General features: G+C 37.5%; 1 pseudogene; it reads left to right on the top strand.

The window, feature by feature from the left end:
- The first annotated feature begins 4,876 nt into the window (after window positions 1-4,876).
- LOC126013802 (28S ribosomal protein S21, mitochondrial-like) lies at window positions 4,877-5,150 on the top strand (annotated as a pseudogene).
- Window positions 5,151-21,445: the final 16,295 nt, after the last annotated feature.

The raw sequence follows: 21,445 nt of genomic DNA, 5'->3' as shown, positions 1-21,445 counted from the left end.
AAGTTTTTCTTCTGTGTCCCTTTGTAATTCACATATAATTTCAGAGCCTTGTGGTCAGCGAGGGTAGCCTGCAAAATTTCTATCCTCTTAATATTTTGGATGTATGTTTTATGTGCTAGCATGTAGTCTATCCTGGAGAATGTCCTATGTACTTTAGAGAAGCATGTGTATCCAGGTTTCTGAGGGTGAAGTGTCCTATATATCTACTCGGCCTTTTCTTCCATTTCTCTTTTCAGCTCTAGTATATCCCTTTTGGGTTTCAGTCTGGTTGACCTATCAAGTGTTGACAATGCCGTCCTGATTTCTCCCCCAATTATTGTGTTGTTATTGATATTATATTTTAATTTGTCAACAATTGTATTTAATATTTTGCTGGCCCTTCATTAGGTGCATATATGTTTAGGAGAGTGATTTCTTTCTGGTGTACATATTCCTTGATTAATACAAAATGTCTATCTTTGTCCCTTATAACTTTCCTGAGTATAAGGTTTGCATCATCTGATATTAGTATGGCCACTCCACCTTTTTTATGAGTGTTGTTTGCTTGGATGCTTTTCCTTCAGCCTTTTATTTAGAGTATGTTTGTTCTGACTATTCAGGTGCATTTCTTATAGGCAGCAAAATGTTGGATTGAGTTTTTTGATTCATTTAGCCACTCTGTGTCTCTTAACTGGTGCATTTAGTCCATTCACATTGAGAGAAAGAATTGTCCTGGGATTTACTGCCATCTTTCTATCAAAGTTTGGTGTGTCTGTTGGTCATTCTTGTCTTAAAATAGGGCTTTCATTTTTTATTTTAAGACTGGTTTTGAGTTTGTAAAGTTTATGAGCTGTTGTTTGTCTGTGAAACCATGTATTCTTCTTTAAACCTGAAATTGAGTTTTGCTGGGTGCAGTATTCTAGGCAAAGCATTTATTTCATTGAGTTTTTTCATTATGTTCCACCACTGCCTTCTGTCCTTGAGTGTTTCTGGAGACAGGTCTGTGGTAAATCTCAAGGATGTTTTCTTGAATGTAATTTCTCTTTTTGATCTTGCTGCTTTCAGAATTCTGTCTCTATCTGTGGGAATTTTCACTGTGACTTGGATGTGTCTTGGGGTGTTTTTTTCTGGGGTCTCTTTTATTTGGTACTCTTTGGGGATGCAGGATTTGATCACATGTATTCTTTAGCTCTGGTAGTTTCTCCTTAATGATGTTCTTGACTGTTGATTCTTCCTGGAGATTTTCTTCCTGGGTCTGGGACTCCAATGATTCTTAAGTTGTTTCTGTTGAGCTTATCATAGACTTCTGTTTTTATCTTTTCCCATTCTTTGAGTAATTTTTCCATTGTTTAATCATTTGCTTTAATGCTTTTTCCAATCTCTTCTGCTGTATAGAGTTGTTATTCATCTCATTTTCTAGTGTACTAATTTTACCTTCAGCTGCTGTTGAGCTGTGAGAAAGCTCATCCATTTTTTTCTTCAATTCATCTACTGAGTTTTTCAGACCTGTTATTTGACCTGAAATTTCAGTTTGGAGTTTTCTGATTTCTATCTTCATATTTTCTTGATTGTTATTAGTGCTATCTTCTATGCTTTCTTTGAGTTCTGTGAACATCTTCCATATTGCGACTCTAAACTCCTAGTTGGTTGGCCATGTTTTGGCCATTGGAGTTGGTTGGCCTAGTTGGCTGCCTAGTTGGTTGGTCATGTTTTGGCCATTGAAGTTACCATCATCATTCTCTATGTCTGGTGCTGGCCTGCATTGTTTCCTCACTGACACTTTTGTATTGTGGGTTTTTCTACGTGTTGTGGTTGTATTCATTGTCTAAATGATGTGTGCTGCCACTCCATTTTGCTATGTGGCCACACTCCTCTAGCTCCTCCCTTTCTGGGTGTTTCAACTCACCTCCAGGGAAGGCTAGTTTTCTGCATATGAAGCCACACACAGGATAAAATCAGGCCTAGGATACAGCACAGCGCAGGAGACAGAGAGAGCTCCTAACATCAGAGTTTCAGCAGAGTTCAAGCCATTGATTTTATTCATGTTATATTTTTATCCACCACTTTGCTATATGAATCAATTTTTTGCCACATCTGGTGACACTCAAAGATTACTCCTGGCTATGCACTCAGAAATTTCCCCTGGCTTGGGGGACCACATGAGTTGTGGTAAATCAAACTGTGATCCATCCTAGGTTAGCATGTTCAAGGCAAATGCCCTATCACCTGTGCCACTGCTGGCCCATGAATTCATTGTTTTTAGATGCCTTATGGTAGAGTCTTTAAAGTTTCTTAAATATAGTATTATGGTATCTGCCAAAAGAGTGAGCTTACATCTTCTTTTCTTATCTGCACGCACTTGACATATTTTTCTTGTCAAATTGCTATGGAAAGTACTCCAATACTATGTGGGAATAGGAGTGGGGAGAGAGTGCATTTTTGTCTTGTAGCAGATTTTTAAGGAAAGGCTTTTAGTTTATCTCCATTGAGTATAATATTTGACTTAGGCTTAAGCTAAATGGCCTTAACAATATTAAGAATGTTCCTTCCATTCACATCTTGTTGAGAGTTTTTAATCATGAGTGGGTATTACACCTTATAAAATGCATTCTCTGCATCTGTTGAAATGATCATATGGTTAATATTGTTTTTCTATTGATATGGTATATTATGTTGATTGATTTATGTATGCTAAACCATCCTTGCATCTCTGGAATAAAACCTACTTGTTTATGGTGTATAAAATTCTTGATGAGACATTGGATCTTATTTGCTAGGAATATTGATGATCTTTGTTTATGTTTTCTTTAGAAATATTGGGCTGTAGTTTTCTTTTTGCAGCATCCATGTTAGCTTTTGGTATCAGGGTGATGTTATCTTCATAAAAACTATTTGGGAGTGTTTCTATTACTCCATTTTAATTGAAGACACTCAGGATTGGTACTAGGTCCTCTTGAAAGGTTTGAAAGAATTCAATTAGTGAATCCATCTGGTACTGGGCTTTTGTTTTTGGGAAGACTTTTGATTACCATTTTAATGTCCTCAACAGTGATGGGTCTGTTTAGATTTGATAGATCATCCTGGTCCAATTGTGGAAGATTATGAGTTCAATATTTATCCATTACTTCCAAGTTCTCTTGTTTTATGACATAAAGTTGCTAAAAGTAGTCACTGATTAAACCTTTGAATTGCTGTAAGGAGTAATCTCCTTTTCTTTTATAATTTTGTTTATTAAGTGTTTCTCCCTTTGTGAGTTTTGCTAGTGGTTTATCAATCTTGTTTATTTTTCCCAAAACTATTTTATTTTATTTTTTTGCCTTTCAGAATTTGTTTGTTTAGTTTTTCCTTATAATAGTTTTTTTTTATGTTGACCAAAGTGGATTACAAATCTTTCACAGTAGTATTTTAGGGACATAGTGACATTAAATCAGGGACATTCCCACCACTAATGTTGTCCTCCTTCCACCCCTCTTCCCAGCATACATCTCATATACCCATCCTTTGCACTGGACTGCTAGTGTTATGGTCCCCTCTGTGTCTTGCTTGTTGTAGATAGGGTATCGACTCTGTTGTCATTGGCGCATGCAGTAGGATGGTGGTTCAAATCCTGGCAATCCCATATGGTCCCCCGAGCCTGCCAGGAGCAATTTTTGAGTGTAGAGCCAGGAGAACACCTGAGCATTGACGGGTGTGACCCCCCCAAATTTATAAGGGAAAAAGATGGGCATTTTGCAATAATCAAGTGATATGTACAACAGGAAGGAATCTCACTCCAGGGGCCAGCGAGGTGGTGCTAGAGGTAAGGTGTCTACCTTGCAAGCGCTAGCCAAGGATCAGGACTGCGGTTCAATCTCCTGGTGTCCCATATGGTTCCCCAAGCCAGGGGCAATTTCTGAGCACTTAGCCAGGAGTAACCCCTGAGCATCAAATGGGTGTGGCCAAAAAAACAAAAAAAAAAAAAAGAAAAGAAATCTCACTCCTAAACATATATTCACCCAATGAGAGACTAGTAAAATATTTAATAAAATTGTTGACAAATCTGAAAAAAGACATTTATATAACACAATAATAGTGGGAGACCTCAACACCATCTTGTCACCCCTTGATAGGTTAATAAGACTGAAACCTACCAAGAATATACTAGCTCTGAAAAATAGAAATTTGCATAGTAGATATTGATAAGGCACTTTATCTGCAGAAAACTGGATACTCATTCTTCTCTAATCCACATGGGTCATTTTCCAGGCTAGACCACCTGCTGGTCAATAAAAACATGCCTTCTTAGATCACATTACTTTGAAATTAGAAGTAAACTACAAAGGGACACAGAAGAAAAACGTTAACATTTGGAAATTAAAAAGTTTACTACTGAATAACCAGTGGGTCAGAGATGAAATCAAAGAGGAAATCAAAGTATTTCTGGAAAAAATAAAATGAAAACATAAATTATCAGAATTTGTGGGATAGCAAAAGTGGTACTAAATTTATTGCTTTGCAAGCAAATATAAGGAAGAATGAAGGGGCCTACATAAATAGCTTAATGACACACATTATGAAATTAAAAGTGATTAACAAAATGAACAAAAATAGGTAGGCTGAAGGAAATGACAAAGCTTAAAGCAGAAATCAATGAAGTGGAAATCCAAAAAAACAATCTGAAAGATCAACAAAAACAAAAGTTGGTTCTTTGAAAAATAAACAAGAATGATAAACCACTAGCAAAAATCACAAAGAAAAGGAGAGAGAGAAATCTAATAAATCAGATTAAAAATGGAAACGGAGGAGAGCACTACAGATTGTGCAGAGATTCAAAGGGTAATCAGACAACTTTGAAAAACTTTATGTCAAAAAGCATGAGAACCTGGAAGAAATGGATAAATCTTAGACTCTTATAATCATGGCGAAGCACCTGAGATTCATCGAGGACCGTCATGGTGTAGGAGGGCAATATAGAAGGGGCCTACAGGACCCTAAACAGGATCCTGGCCATGGACAGGCTCACTGAGTACATCAAACTGAGCCGCTACTTTGAGAAGCCATGCCACTGGCGGCAACACTGGCGGCAACGAGAGAGCTATAAAACTTGCCAGCGAATCTAAAACATTGAGATGGCCCACAAGATCAACTTCTTGATGCGAAAGCATCGGGCAGACCCGTGGCAGGGCTGCTGAGGGTCCAGGCTGGAAGCCCTTCTCCAGAAGTGCCTCCTATGCATTCTGTTTCTTCTGACCTCTCACAATAAACTCATGACCCTGTTAAAAAAACAAAAACAAACAAACAAACAAAAAACAAAAACAAAAACAAAAAAACCCAAAAAAAATGGTACAGGACTCAAGTACATTGGTGGTATTAAGAAAGGAGAGAAATAAATGTCCAAACCACTGAGTCAACAATAAAATAATGAGAATTAGACATTAACAACCAACTTTAAGAGTGCCTGTTAAGATGGCAGGCTGTGGAGAGTGGTGGTGTGGTGTGGTATAATAGATGGACTCATTAGATGTATTCCATGCTGTATTAGATGAACATTGTTGGAGGAAAATTGACACTGGTGGTGAGATTGATGCTGAACTATTGTATGTCTAAAACTTAATTATGAGTAACTGTAAATCACAGTGCTTTAAAGAAAAATTTAATTAAATTATATGTTCATTTTAAACAAGATGTTATAGTTATTTGTTAGCAAATATTTAGTAAAATATGTATAGTCTGTAACTTTCATTTATTTTTCTTGAATACTTAGGTCATTTCTATAGCTTACCTATTATGAATACATACTAATCTGAATATAAAGATACATATATCATTTTAGATTTTTTCACCTTTTTATTATTTCCTTTGAATATACTCTTAATTGTACTGCAAACTACAATTAATGAATCATGGATTAGCTTTAATTTCAGTTATGAGGGAAATATCTCATAATATTTTTATAGAGGTTGTACTACTTTGCATGGCTACCAATAGTATAGAAGAGTTTTATACAAGTGGTATTATAATAATTCCACTTTTCTCTACATCCTTTTCAAGATTATTTTTGGTCTTTTAAATGATGACCATTCTAACAGGCATGATGTAGCATTAACAATAAACAAAAACATTTTATTAATAGAAGGTTATTATGAGATTGCTATGTGTAAATTTTATATGTACATATTTTCCCCATATATCCTTTCCATTTGTGGTCACTATTACCATTTTACCATTTGTTCATTATCTCTTTGGTTATGACATTTCTTCTTAGTAACATGAGAAGCTAAGAAATGTTTGTGCCTTGACTTTCATTCTTTCACTATGAGAATGGGTCGTAAAATTTTTCTTATATTTTATACAAATGAGAAAGGACAAATAATATATCATGGACAGAGTCTGGTTACAAAAGTAAAAAAATTATGTGAAAGGGGATGATAAATAGGCTATATTATATATCACTGATTTCTAACCTGAGAAATTATTTTATGTGTTGATGGTTAGCTTTACAGAAATAATGAGAAAGTCAGTAGGAAGCATTTTCTGGATTTAAATTAGGACTCTACTTCGTTTTCCTGGATGGATTTGAAACACATTTAAATTACTTTTGGGACAGTGTTGCTATAATTTCTTTTCAAACCAGTAAAAAGTGTTTTTTTTTTAAAACATTTCAATGTCTTGCTTTCTATTTCCTTAAACTACACTGTGCCTAGATTGTTTGTAAGTCATTTAACTTTCAGTGTTAAAGAAATGGATTTCTACAATAATCTACAGAAAAAGATTGGTTTGATTAAATGTTGCAAGTTGCTAAGTACAGGGAAGCTGACTGGACAAAATAATTAATTTTGATTGCTAATTAATATGTTGACTTATTTTTAATCTAGTCAGGTATTATGATTTAATCTGAATCCATTTTAGTAGACTATAGCAATTAAAATGCATTGATTTATTCTAGGTTTTCTAATTCTGTGCCATAAAGTTTTTATATTAAGTTTTGATAATTGCATGAATTTCTTTAATTTTGATTTATTGACTTATAAGTATATTTATTTAAGCACTTTAAGTACCTCGATTACAGACATGATTGTAGTTGGATTTCAGTCATATAAAGAACAAACCTCTTCACCAGTGCAACATTATCATCACCAATGCCCCAAATCTCCCTCCTCCCCACACCTCCACCTGTATTTGAGACAGACTTCCTACTTCCTTCATTCATTCACATTGTTGTGATAGTTGTCAGTGAAGTTATTTCTCTAACTGGACTCACCACTCTTTGTGGAGAGCTTCATATCGTGAGCTGGACTTTTCAGCCCTCATCTCGTGGTCTCTGAGAATTACTAAAATAATGTCTTTTATTTTTCTTAAAACCCATAGATGAGTGAGACTATTCTGTGCCCATCTCTCTCAGCATAATAGATTCCATGTACATCCATGTATAGGAAAATATCATGACTTCATCTCTCCTGACAGCTGCATAATAATCCATGTATAAGTACCACGGGTTCTTTAGCCATCCATCTGTTGAAGGACATCTTGGTTATTTTCAGGTTATTTCTGGCTATTGTAAATAATGCTGCAATAAATATAGGTGTGAGGAAGGCATTTTTGAATTGTATTTTTGTGTTCCTAGGGTATATCCCTAGGAGTGGTAGAGCTGGATCATATGGGAACTCAATTTTCAGTGTTTTGAGGCATAACCATATTGTTTTCCATAAAGGCTGGACTAGACAGCATTCTCACCAGAATAAATGAGAGTTCTTTTCTCTCCACATCCCCACCAGCACCAATTTGTTGATTTCTTAAGGGAATTATTAGCCTTGAGTATTTGTATCTGGGTTAGATTTAGGAATTAAAAAAAAAAGTTAAGATATGAGTACATAGTATTCAGCACTTGCCTCTTAAGTCCTGAAGTAAATGCTTCTGGGTTATAGCATCAGAGTAGGTGAATCTAGGGTGTGATGGGGATAAATATTCTCCTGGATTACTCTGCTGCTATTATTGGCTGCTTTGAGAAACCTCAGAAGACTTGGGAAAGTGACTCTAATATTAACCCAGACTTTTCAGATGATTGTAGATAATAGTTTCTACTGTGCTAACAAGAAAAGAGACCCTGGGATCCAGGCCATTTTCTGCAGCTTGTGTATTTCTGGTAGCTAAGACTGATTGTTATTCCAGAAGCTGTGTTGGGAAGCTATTCTATCATGTGTCTTAAAGTAATTTTGTGAGGATAAAAGTTTCTAAATTTACTTTATGAGCCTAATTATAGAATTAGACCATTATGGAATTAGGAGTTCTTTTGATGTTAAATTCCTTAATTTTAGAGGTGAGAAAATGAAGATTCAACAAGAATAAAGAATTGTTAGATCATGGAGCCTAGTTTTTATAGTGTGGTGATGATTTCATATTTGTTGAGTTTCTAATAATTTGTATAAAACATAGGACTTTTGGTTCCCGCCATTTTCACCTTGTGTTTTATTCATTTAAATGTTCCATTTTGAATGAAACCCTAGTATTATTTTCAGGTTGTTTTTCATAGTTTTAAACTCACAAAGCTTTATTCAGCTTCTTTGATAAGTAGTTCTTATAATGCCACTTCTATCTTCTCCAAGTATAAGATCTTATGGAAGTTAAATTTTTTTTGGTGCCGCTTTCTGGTGCTGCATTAAATACTCCTTGTCTCAGCTTTTAAAATGGAGCTTAAGAAATTAATTCATTTAGATAAAAGATATTATATTTATTTGTGTGTGTATGCTTGAGACTGATTTTAGGTTATTAAAGTTGATCTTAAGAAATAGTTTTTTAGGTGCCAGAGAGATGGCATAGAGGTAGGGCGTTTGCCTTGCATGCAGAAGGATGGTGGTTTGAATTCCAGCATCCCATATGATTACCCGAGCCTTCCAGGAGCAATTTCTGAGTGTAGAGCCAGGAAAAATCCCTGGGCGCTGCTGGGTATGATCCCAAAACCAAAGAAAAAAAAAGAAAAAAAATAGTTTTAGGGCTGGAGCGGTGGTGCAAATGGTAGGGTATTTGCCTTGCTTTCATTAATCTAAGATGGACTGTGGTTCAATCCCCCAGTGTCCCATATGGTCCCCAAACCAGGAGTGATTTTTGAGTGCATACCCAAAAGTAACCGCTGAGCATCACCAGGTATATCCTAAAAAGAAAAGAAAAAATATAAGGAAATAGGTTTGCTTTACGTGAATTTTGGATAATTCTTGAATTGGATAACTTTTTTATTCTTCACAAAACTCATAAGGTATAAAACCATTACAAAATATGTGTCTTCACCTGAAAGGCCAGTTTTCTGCTCATTGACATCTGCTTTGCCAAAACTGTAACTTTTAATTGCTGGATTACAAGGCTGCAAAGCCAGAAGAGGATATCTATAGATGGAATAGGAACATTGGGAGATGGGTATTGGAGAGCCAAACTAATTTTAATCTTAATCAGAATATTCTCATCATCAGTGATATTGCCTAAAGCATGACATATTTTTTTATTTTGTTTGGGGATAACATCTCATTAGTACTCAGAAATTACTTTAGGCTTTGCACTCATGGGTCAATCCTGGTGCTACTTAGGGGACCATATATAGTGCTGGGGATTGAACCCAGGTACTCAGGCTGGCCACATATACCATCTCTTTAACCTGATTTAATGTTAATATCTACCTAAAATATTACTGTGAAAGATATTTAAGCCACTTTGGTCAAAATAAAAATTATATTCGGGCTGGAGAGATAGCATGGAGATAAGGCGTTTGCCTTTCATGCAGAAGGAATCCCGGCATCCCATATGGTTCCCCATGCCTACCAGGAGTGATTTCTGAGCATGGAGCCAGGAGTGACCCCTGAGCGCTGCCGGGTATGACACAAAAACAAACAAACAAGTTAAAAAATAAAAATTATAAAAATATAATAAAATTAAAAAAATTATAATATGAAAAAATAGAGTATAATTGTCATATATTGTTATTTTCTGGTGTACAACATAATTATTTTATATTTGTATATTTATATCATGCTAATATATATGTATGTATGTAAATATATATATTGTTTGTGGGCTCAGGAGTTGTTCATGGCTCTGCACTCAGGAATCCTTAGAAGTGCTCAGGGGAACTATATGGAATGACAAAGCTTGATCCTATGTCAGCATTGCAAGGCAAGTACCCTACTGCTTCACTGGAGGTCACTTTTTTTGTTGTTGTTTTTTTGGTTTTTGGGCCACATTCGGCAGTGCTCAGGAGTTACTCCAGGCTGTCTGCTCAGAAACAGCTCCTGGAGATCACTTTTTCCTTCATTCTTTATCAACTATTGTTTTAATGCTAAGGCCTGAGGTACAATACAGATTGAGTTCCAGTCACGGCTACTGAGGACTACTCTGCTTGGTTTCCCCTGCCTGCAACAGGTAGGGGAGCCCCGCCCACCCATGCCGACCCCTGCGAAAGGCGCAAACCCCCACTGCTTGGATTTTTCGGCCTGCGCCAGGTAGGAGAGCCGCGCACCCACGCTGACCCCGCAGAAGGCGTGAGCTCCCCTCTGCTTGATTTCCCCTGCCTGTGCCAGGTAGGGGAGCCCTGCCCACCCACGCCAACCCCTTGGAAGGCGCGAGGCCCCCTCTGCTTAGTTTTCCCCGCCTGCACCAGGTAGGGAAGCCCTGCCTACCCACCGACCTTGCAGAAGGCGCGAGCCCCGCCCCCCTGCTGCTTGGTTTCCCCAGCTGCAGCAGGTAGGGGAGCCCCGCCCACCCACACTGACCCCAAGGAAGGTGCAAGCCCCCCTCTGCTTGGTTTCCCCCGCCTGCACCAGGAAGGGGAGTCCCGCCCACCCACGCAGACCTGCAGAAGGTGCGAGCCCCCCGCGGCTTGGTTTCCCTGCCTGTGCCAGGTAGGGGAGCGATGCCTACCCATGCCGACCCCGCAGAAGGGAGCCCCACTCTGCTTGGTTTCCCCCGCCTGCTCCAGGTAGGGGAGCCCGCCTACACACCGACTCCACAGAAGGCGTGAGTCCCCTGCGCTTGGTTTCCCTACCTGCGCCAGGTAGGAGAGCCCGCCCACCCACGCTGACCCCATGGAAAGCACGAGCCCCCCTTCACTTGATTTCCCCTGCCTGTGCCAGGTAGGGGAGCCCCACCCACGCTGACGTCAAGAAAGGTGCGAGCCCCCCTCTGCTTGGTTTCCCCCACCTGCACCACATAGGGGAGCCCTGTCCACCCTCGCCAACCCTGCGGAAGGTGCAAGCCCCCCCTCCACTTGGTTTCCCCTGCCTGCGCCAGGTAGGGGAGCCACGCCCACCCATGCGGACCCTGTAAACCGTGCAAATGCGATTATAGCCTAACACAACATATAGGTCTAGCCAGCTCAGACCCAACACCCAAATTTCTTAAATAAATCAGAGCCCATAAAATTGGAAGCAAAATACCAAACAAGCCAGGAATACCTATATCAAACTAGACAGGTGGCAAAAGCAAGCTCTAATCCAATGGTCCTCAAACTAAGGCCCGCGGGCCACATATTGTATTTATTCCCATTTTGTTTCTTCACTTCTTTTCTTTTTTTTTTGGTTTTTGGGTCACACCCGGCTTTGCTCAGAGGTTACTTCTGGCTGTCTGCTCAGAAATAGCTCCTGGCAGGCACGGGGGACCATATGGGACACCGGGATTCGAACCAACCACCTTTGGTCCTGGATCGGCTGCTTGCAAGGCAAACGCCGCTGTGCTATCTCTCCAGGCCCTGTTTCTTCACTTCTAAATAAGATATACGCAGTGTGCATAGAAATTTGTTTATAATTTTTGTTTTTACTATAATCTGGCCCTCCAACAGTCTGAAGGACAGTGAACTGGCCCCCTGTTTAAAAAGTTTGAGGACCCCTGCTAATTGAAAGGCCCCACAAACCAGGTAACTCCAAGAATTTTAAAGAAATATGGGTAAACCTAGGAAGACCCTAACATCTGGAGATAAGGAAGGAAACCCGAACAAGTTTCCAAGTCCACCAAAATGAACAGACCCAAGAGGTGAAGACCTAAAAATAGCCATAAGAAAAGAAATGCAAATCATGGTCAAATGAAAGAAGCACTAGCCAGTGAGTACAAAAAAACCATGGATGAAAAATAAACCAACTAAGAGAAGAACTGCTACAAAATATAAGAAATTCCATACATATGGAATTTAAGGAAATAATAAACAATGTAAAAAGCCATACGAGCAAAATCTCACAGTTGGAAAAGAGCATAGAACAACTCGAAGAAAAACTGCAATCAAAAACTGACCAGGAAGCCAACAAGGAAATAAAAGGCAAAGCACTGGAAGAGAAAGTCCAGTACTTAATAAACAAAGACAAAAGAAATAATGTAAGAATTGTAGGTATACAAGAATGGGAGAAAATAGGGAAAGGGGAAGAACAAGTGGTCAGGGAAATATTAGCAGAAAAATTTCCAGCCCTTTGGAAAGAGACTTTGATGCAATTCCTGGAAGTAAAAAGAGTCCCTAATAAAATAGACCCTAATAAGCCAACATCAAGACATATAGTAATCCAAATGGCAAAAAACAAAGAGAAAGATAAACTCTTTAAAGCAATAAGGGAAAAAAAATCTCAAGTACAAAGGAAGGGACATAAGAATCAAACCAGTTATCTCACTTGAAACAATTCAAGCAAGAAGACAGTGAAATGACATATTTAAAAGACTGAATGAAAGAAATATCCAACCTAGGGTCCAATGCCCAGCAAAATTCTCATTCATATGGGAAGGAAGACTAAAAGCATTCTCAAATAAAAATGATCTTGCAATATTTGCACAAACAAAACCTATCTTAAATGACCTACTCAGAGACGAATTACACAATCCAAATCCCCGATTGTAACAACAACAACCCTAAACAACACAACAAACAAGAGCCCTCTCTCTCAATAATCTCCCTAAATGTTAATGGTCTAAACTCACCCATTAAAAGACATATACTAGAGAACTGGATTACAAAACATAAACCGGACTTCTGCTGCTTGTAAGAAACACACTTACTAATGCAGAACAGGCACAGACTTAGAATAAAAAGATGGAAATCAATCATTCAGGCTAACGGAAAACAAAAAAGAGCATGGGCGGCCATCCTAATATCAGACCAAATTGCATTCAACCTCAAGAAAGTGATCAGAGAAAAGGAGGGTCGCTACATACTGATCAGTGGAAAAATAGATCAAGAAGTACTAACCCTGGTCAACATTTATGCACTTAATGTAGACTCAGCAAAATATGTGAGACAATTACTCACAAACCTGGAGAAACACATGAAGGGAAATGTAATAGTAGTAGGGGATCTCAATACTCCACTATCACCACTGGATAGACCCAGCAGGCAGAAAAATAGCAAAGTAATAAGAGCCCTAAATGAAAAATTAGAAGATCTAGGGCTAGTAGACTTATATAGGGCCATCCACCCCAAAAAGGCAGAATGCACATTCTTCTCAAGCCCACATGGAACCTTCTCCAGAATAGACCATGCCTTAGGATATAAATCTATCTTATATAAAACCACAAGTGTAAGGATCATCAGAAGTACCCTATCAGATCACTATGCAACAAAGGTCAAAATTGATTGTAAGAAGAAGCAATGGAAAAAATCAAACACCTGGAGATTAAACAACTTGCTGCTCAGCAACAGCTGAATCAAAGAGCAACTCAAGGAAGAAATAACAATATTCCTTGAGACAAATGATAATGAGGACACAACTTTAAAAATTTGTGGGACACAGCAAAAGCAGTAATTAGGGGGAAACTCATAGCAATACAGGCTTATGTCAGAAAAGAGGAAAATAACAAAATCAACTATTTAAAGGATCACCTTAAGGAACTGGAACAACTGCAGCAAAAAAAATCCAACCACAACCAGAAGTCAAGAAATAATAAAAACCAGAGCAGAAATAAACAACATAAAAACAAAGAAAACAATACAAAAAAAATCAATGAGTCCAGGAGTTGGTTTTTTTTAAAAAATAAATAAGATAGACAAACCACTGGCAAGACTTACCAAAAAAAAAAAAAAAAGAGGCAAATCACCCAAATTAATAGGATCACAAATGAAAGGGGAGAGATTACAACAGAATCCCAAGAAATACAACATATCATGAGGTCATATTATGAACAACTATACTCAGTTAGGCTAGAGAACCCTGTAGAAACTGACAGATTCTTGGAAAAATAACAGCTTAGAGACTGGAAAATGAAGATCTAGAAAACCTAAACAGGCCAATCATTTCAGAGGAAATCGAAGATGTAATTAAGAAACTACCTAAAAACAAAAGTCCAGGCCCAGATGGTTTTACAGTTGAATTCTATCAAACATTCCGAGAAGATTTACTACCATTGATCCACAGGCTCTTCCAAACCATTGAATAGACAGGAACCCTCCCCAACTCCTTTTATGAGCCTAATATCACACTCATTCCCAAAGATGGCAAAGACAGCACCAAGAAAGAAAACTACAGACCAATCTCACTAATGAACATAGATGCAAAAATTCTAAACAAAATTTTAGCAAACCAAATCCAGCACTACATTAGAAAGATTATACACCATGACCAAGTGGATTTCATCCCAGGGATGCAAGGTTGGTTCAACATACATAAATCAATCAACATCATACACCACATCAACAACAAGAAAAACAAAAACCACATGATCATATCAATCGATGCAGAGAAGGCATTTGACAAAATTCAACACCCATTTATGTTGAAAACACTCAGCAAAATAGGATTAGAAGGAACCTTTCTTAAGATAGTTACAACTATCTATGAAAAGCCCACAGCCAACATTATCCTCAATGGCAAAAAAATTGAAAGCATTTCCACTAAGGTCAGGAACTAGGCAAGGCTGTCCACTCTCTCCACTCTTATTCAATATAATCTTAGAAGTCCTAGCAATAGCAATCCAACAAGAGAAGGGAATCAAAGGAATCCAAATTAGGAAAGAGGAACTCAAGCTACCCCTTTTTGCAGATGATATGATGATATACATAGAAAACCCTAAAGAGTCCACAGCAAAACTTCTAGAAATAATTAACCAATACAGCAAAGTGGCTGGCTACAAAGTGAATACACAAAAGACAGTAGCATTTCTCTACACAAATAATGAGGAGAGAGAGATTAAGAATTCAACTCCATTTAAAATAGTAACAAAAAACATTAAGTACCTAGGAATCAACCTTACAAGGGAAGTGAAGGACTTATACCAGGGAAACTTCAAAACACTTCAGAAAGAAATTGAAGAGGATCTACGGAAATGGAAGAACATCCCATGCTAATGGGTAGGTAGAATCAATATAGTCAAAATTAATATCCTACTCAAACTCCCATTAGTTTTAATGCAATCTCCATCCAAATTCAGACATCATTCTTTAAAGACTTAGAAAAATCAATCATAAAATTTATCTGGAACCACAAAAGACCCAGGATAGCCAAACACATACTAAAAAACAAGAAGCTGGGTGGCATCTCGCTACCTAACCTGAAGCTATACTATAAAGCCATAGTGATCAAAACAGCATGATACTGGTACAAGGACAGAGCCTCAGACCAGTGGGTTAGAACAGAATTTCCAGACATAGACCCCCAGACATATAGTCAACTAATATTTGACAAAAGAGCCAAGAATTTATAATGGGACAAAGAAAGTCTTTTTAACAAATGGTGTTGGTACACCTGTAAGAAATTGAAAATTGACCCATACCTCACCCCATATACAAAAGTCAACTCAAAATGGATCAAAGACCTTGAAATCAGACCCAAATCTATAAAGTTTATTTAGAAAAAAAATAGGCAATACCTATATATCAAAAAAGTCTTTGATGATAGATTGCCAATGGCAAGAACTTTAGCATCAAACATAAACAAATAGGATTACACCAAACTAAAAAGCTTCTGCATGGCAAAAGAAACCCTACTTAATACAAGAAGACTGTTAACTGAATGGGAAAAAAATCTTTGCACTCAACATGTCAGATAAAGGGCTGATATCCAGAATATACAAAGCACTCAGAAAGATGAGCTCCACAAAACCAAGTAAAGCCATAGAAAAATGGGGAGATGAAGTGAATAGACACTTCACCGAAGAAGATGGAAGATGGCCAACAAACACATGAAAACATGTTCACCTTCACTTATCATTAGGGAAATCCAAATCAAGACAACAATGAGGTACCACCTCACACCAGTGAGGATGGCTCACATCAAAAATAATGGGAACAATCTATGTTGGCGGGGATGTGGTATGAAAGGCACTCTCATCCACTGCTGGTGGGAATACCCCCAGTCCAACTCCTATGGAGAACAGTCTGAAAAGTGCCCAGGGAACTCAGAATCGAGCTGCCATTTGATCCAGCAATTGCTCTCCTGAGTATCAACCCCCAAGTCGAAAGGACTTTCATCCCAAAATATGTGTGCACCCCACTATTTATCACAGCACTCAGTATAATAGCCAAGTCTTGGAACCAACCTCGATGCCCAACAACAGATGAGTGTATCATTAAGATGTGGTATCTATACACAATGGAATACTACATGGCAATCAGAAATGATTCAATCACAGACTTTGCAGCAATGTGGATGGACCTAGAACATATTATGTTAAACGAAGTAAGCCAGAAGATGAAAGATAAACACAGAATGATAGCACTGTTCTGAAGCACCTAGAAACTACACCATATATACAACTAATATTCAAAGATCAAATAATAGGACTTAACAGGTTAGAATCTCCAAATGCTGTAACCTCACACATATACTGGGCAGAAGTGCCCAAAACACGTGAAAGAGGAACAACGTAAACTCTTGGCCACACATTATACCAAAAGAAACCAGAAACAGCAGAAACAGCAGTGTAGAGAGAACAGTTATGTAATCAGCCTTTTACTTCAAAGGCCCATAATAATCTCTTTGAGATCTTATACATGGTTACAGGTAAAGAATAACACGGGAAATTACTGACTCCAAAAGAAATATTTCAAAATAATAGGTGTTAATGTCTTAACCTTACTATATTTAAAGTAATCTCTCAGCTTTTCTGTCCACAGGCTTTCTTGGATACAAAGGATGGACAACCTAAGATGGCATCTCAGAGCTAAGCCGCACAAGATACCCTACCCAGGTTGTGTTACAAAATTGTCTCGATAAAACTCTTTAACACACCCTTTATTTCTAGGTTATACCTTCTTTTAGGACCTGAAGCATGTGATCATCCAGACCACCGAAGCAGCAACTGTGACCTACAGATTTGTACTATGGAACCTACTCATCAAACATATTCAAGCAAAATAACTTGCCCACGCTCTTCTCTCCTCTCTTCTCACTACTTCTTCTTCCTTTTTTCTTTTCTTTTTTTTATTTAATCTTTTCCTCTTTCTTTCTTTCTTTCTTTCTTTCTTTCTTTTTTTCTTTCTCTTTCTTTCTTTCTGTATTTCTTTGTTTGATTCTTTTATTCTTTTTATCTATCTTTCTTTTTCTTTCTTTCTTTCTTTCTTTCTCTTTCTTTTCTTTCTTTCTTTCTCTTCTTTCTTTCTTTCTTTTCTTTCTTTCTTTCTTTCTTTCTTTCTTTCTTTCTTTCTTTCTTTCTTTCTTTCTTTCTTTCTTTCTTTTTTCTTTCTTTCTTTCTTTCTTTTTTCTTTCTTCTTTCTTTCTTTCTTTCTTTCTTTCTTTCTTTCTTTCTTTTCTTTCTTTCTTTCTTCTTTCTTCTTTCTTTCTTTCTTTCTTTCTTCTTTCTTTCTTTCTTTCTTTCTTCTTTCTTTCTTTTTCTCTTTCTTTCTTTTTTCTTTCTTTCTCTTCTCTTCTTTCTTTCTTTTTCTCTCTTTCGTTCTTTCTTTTTCTTTCTTTCTTTCTTTCTTTGTTTCTTTCTTTCTTCTTTCTTTCATTCATTATTTCTTAATTCTCTCTTTCTTTTTTTTTCTTTCTTTTCTTTCTTTCTTTCTTTCTTTCTTTCTTTCTTTCTTTCTTCTTTCTTTCTTTCTTTCTCTTTCTTTCTTTTTCTTTCTTTCTTTCTTTCTTTCTTTCTTTTCTTTCTTTCTTTCCTTTCTTTCTTCTTCTTCTTTCTTTCTTTCTTTTCTCTTTCTTTCTTTCTTTCTTTCTTTCTTTTCTTTCTTTTCTTTCTTTCTTTCTTTCTTTCTTTCTTTCTTCTTTCTTCTTTCTTTCTTTCTTTCTTTCTTTCTTTCTTTCTTTCTTTCTTTCTTTCTTTCTTTCTTTCTTTCTTTCTTTCTTTCTTTCTTTCTTTCTTCTTTCTTCCCCTTCCAAATACTTTCCCCTTTGCCCCTTCTAGGAATCCAACTATCCCTTCACCCCTCAATCCCATCCAGATTTTCCAATTTATTAAAACTCTTCACTCTCAGTTCTTAATCTATTAGGCATCAAGACTGCACTCCAACCCCAACAAACCAGTAGCCAGCACCCAAGCGAACTGACTGACAGCCACTCAAACAAACACCTCGTCCCTGGCAGGAGATAACCAACACCCCTGCTGACTCATGCTGTGTGGCCCTTTCTACCAACTCATCCTAACATAGACTGTTGCTGGATACTGGACTTAGCCCCAAAAGGACTCCCAATGCAAGAACTCTACACAAGAATCCCCTGCCTGAAATCTTTTAACAATCTCAAGAATGGCAGGGTGTGCAATGAAAAGGCGCCTGGGAACCCACACCCCACAAGAAAATCTCAAAAGACAATTGGAAAATGTATACTTCCATCATAAGTATAAGACCTGTATAACACTACCTCTTTTTATTTCATTTTACTTAAAATCATTTTCACTATACATATGTGAGCAAATATACTTTTTTAATTTTATTTCTATTTTTTATGTTTTTTGGGTGTGTGACTTTTTTCTCTGTTCTTCTCTTTTCACCCCCAAATGCACCAGCAATATAATGAAGCACCATTTCTTTTTGCTAAGGCACACTAAAAAAGGGGGAAATCTCACATATATAAACAAGCTCTTATCTACTAGGGATAAGAGCTCATACTTATTTACAATACAGGGAATCTCCCACCTTGAAAATATGTCATGTGGACCCATCTCAGACTCCAGGAGATTAGACACCGACCATCCACACTAGAATCCTGAACCCCAGACATAGAAATAACACGGTTCTGCACAACAGCTACAGGAACCAAATCCCATCCAGGACATCCTGAATACTGCTCAAACACCAACATGTGCCAGTTCTAATATGATATCCTGACAATGAGGAAATTGGAAACAAATGGACATAAGAACAGGTTACCCTAACTCACCAACTAATGATAAAACAAAATCAGAAGACTTATCACACTGTGCTCTGTGCAAAACCCAAGAACGTGATCTACAGATGACTGGCTGATAGAACCATGATCGACCAGTATATATTCTGGGACCAACAAGAAAGCCCTAGTCTAGGGTTTGTTCTATGACCTGCACAACCACCATGACCTCTAATTCCAGAGACTGACTGAGGCAATTGTAACTGAATGGGTCTTCTGGAAATATAAGGAAAGATGATATTCCAGGCTCCACCTGAGGTTCAGCACAAGGGCCAAGACCACCAACCACAGAAGACAGATTAAAATGACACCAAGGAAACAGAACTTCTAAAATCACAAAGAAAGACTTTATCGTAAGTTCCACTCCTTGACCTGTGCACAGACTGAGACCACTAGATATAGAGGTCTGTTTGTATCATCCAGATCGGAGCAGAAGTTTTTCATACACCACAAAAGCACCAAGGGGAGTGTAAGTGAACTTGAAAGGAGTCTATAGAACTAGATAATCCCATGACAATATATTCCAAGGGTGGAGAAACCCTGTATCTCTTAGGCCAAGGGGATTCCCATTTCGAATGACCCCAATATTTACTGTGCCTATGCAGGATTGGAAAAAAAAAGAGACAAAATGCACAAAATAATCTTTTTTTTCTTTTTTTCTCTTATCAAGTTTTTGTAGATTTCTTTGTTTTGGGGTGATATTGTAGTAGATGTCCAATTTTTATTTATATATTTACTTTTTCTTCCTTCTTTTCTCTTCTTACTTTTTGTGCTTTGCCATGCTTTTTATCTCATGACCATGGCAATTATGTGGTGCATATCTTTATTGCTGTAGTGCTCACTGGATATCTTATTTAATACTTCTTTTTGAACTGTTGTGGTGTTTCACCTTCTTTTTTCCCCTTCATCTTTCAAACCAAGGAGGAGAGCCTCTAGAATGACTCTGCTCATAGTCGGTGTAGTTGATTTTTACCCCATTTTATTACTTTTCTCTTCCTCAAACAAAATCACATAACTTGAACTATCTAGTCCCACCTCCCAATTAGAGGGGGCAGCAATGGAGGTACCAAGACCAAACAGTTATAAGACCACTAAGTAATAATCTAGACACAGAGGGGACCAGGCATTCTAGCAGCCTCTGGGGGGAGAGTGGAGGATATGGGAGGCAGGACGGGAGCGGATGTGGGAGGACAATTCGGTGGTGGGAATTCCCCTGATTCAATGTAAATTGAATATTACTGTGAACGATATGTAAGTCACTATGATTAAAATAAAAATTATATTATTAATAAAAAATCTAAAGTCACTTCAAAGAGAATTGTTTTTGTTTGTTTGCTTGTGTTTTTGGTCTTTGAGCCATACCTGGTGGCACTCAGGGGTTACTATTGGCTCTGTGCTTATAAATCGCTCCTGGCATGCTTAGGGGACCATATGGGATTTGGGGGATTGAATCTGGGTTTATTCCAAGTTGTCTGTATGCAAGGTAAATCCCATACTGCTGTATTATCACTCTGCTCCCCTCCCAAATTAGCATTGTTTAATGGCCATCTCATTTACAGAATTATATATATTCAAAATAGTTTCTCTTAAAATTGCAAAGAAATCTTTTTCAAGAACCTAAGTATCAAATTTTATGTAGTCATAGGATCTCCTGAGTAGCCTTAGCAATTATGAGAGAAAAAAAGAGGTTATTATATTTCCTATACTATAAAAATATACTAATCAAAACAGTATAGCATTAGAGTAAATTAGACACTCAAACTCAATGGTGGAGAATTGAGAAACTAGACAGAAACTCTTAAAATAGGTACAGTTAAATTTGTTTCTCACTTCAATGAACTATTTTAGTTTAGTTTAGGTAATATTGTTTAGGTAATAGTGTTAGTGTATAATATTGATGTACAAAGATATGGAAAACCACTTCCAGTGTCCAAGATGCTCCACTACTGAAAGACAGTTTATTTATGAAAAAACAAATAATATGGGGAATAAAAGAATTTTTAACAAGTGTAGTTTGGAACACTAGTTAAAAGGATGACAGTTGAAATATAATCTCACAATATCCATGTAAGCTAACTCAAAATTAAGTACTTTAATGTTAGACCCTCATCTGTAAAACACATGATAGGGGCCAGAGTGATAGCACAGCAGTGGGGGCATTTGCCTTGCACATGGCTGACCCAGGATGGACCTGGGTCTTTTCTCCAGCA

This window comes from Suncus etruscus, chromosome 7 (assembly GCF_024139225.1).
Source record: "Suncus etruscus isolate mSunEtr1 chromosome 7, mSunEtr1.pri.cur, whole genome shotgun sequence".
Classification (NCBI taxonomy): Eukaryota; Metazoa; Chordata; class Mammalia; order Eulipotyphla; family Soricidae; genus Suncus; species Suncus etruscus.
This window is presented reverse-complemented; position numbering and strand designations above follow the sequence as displayed.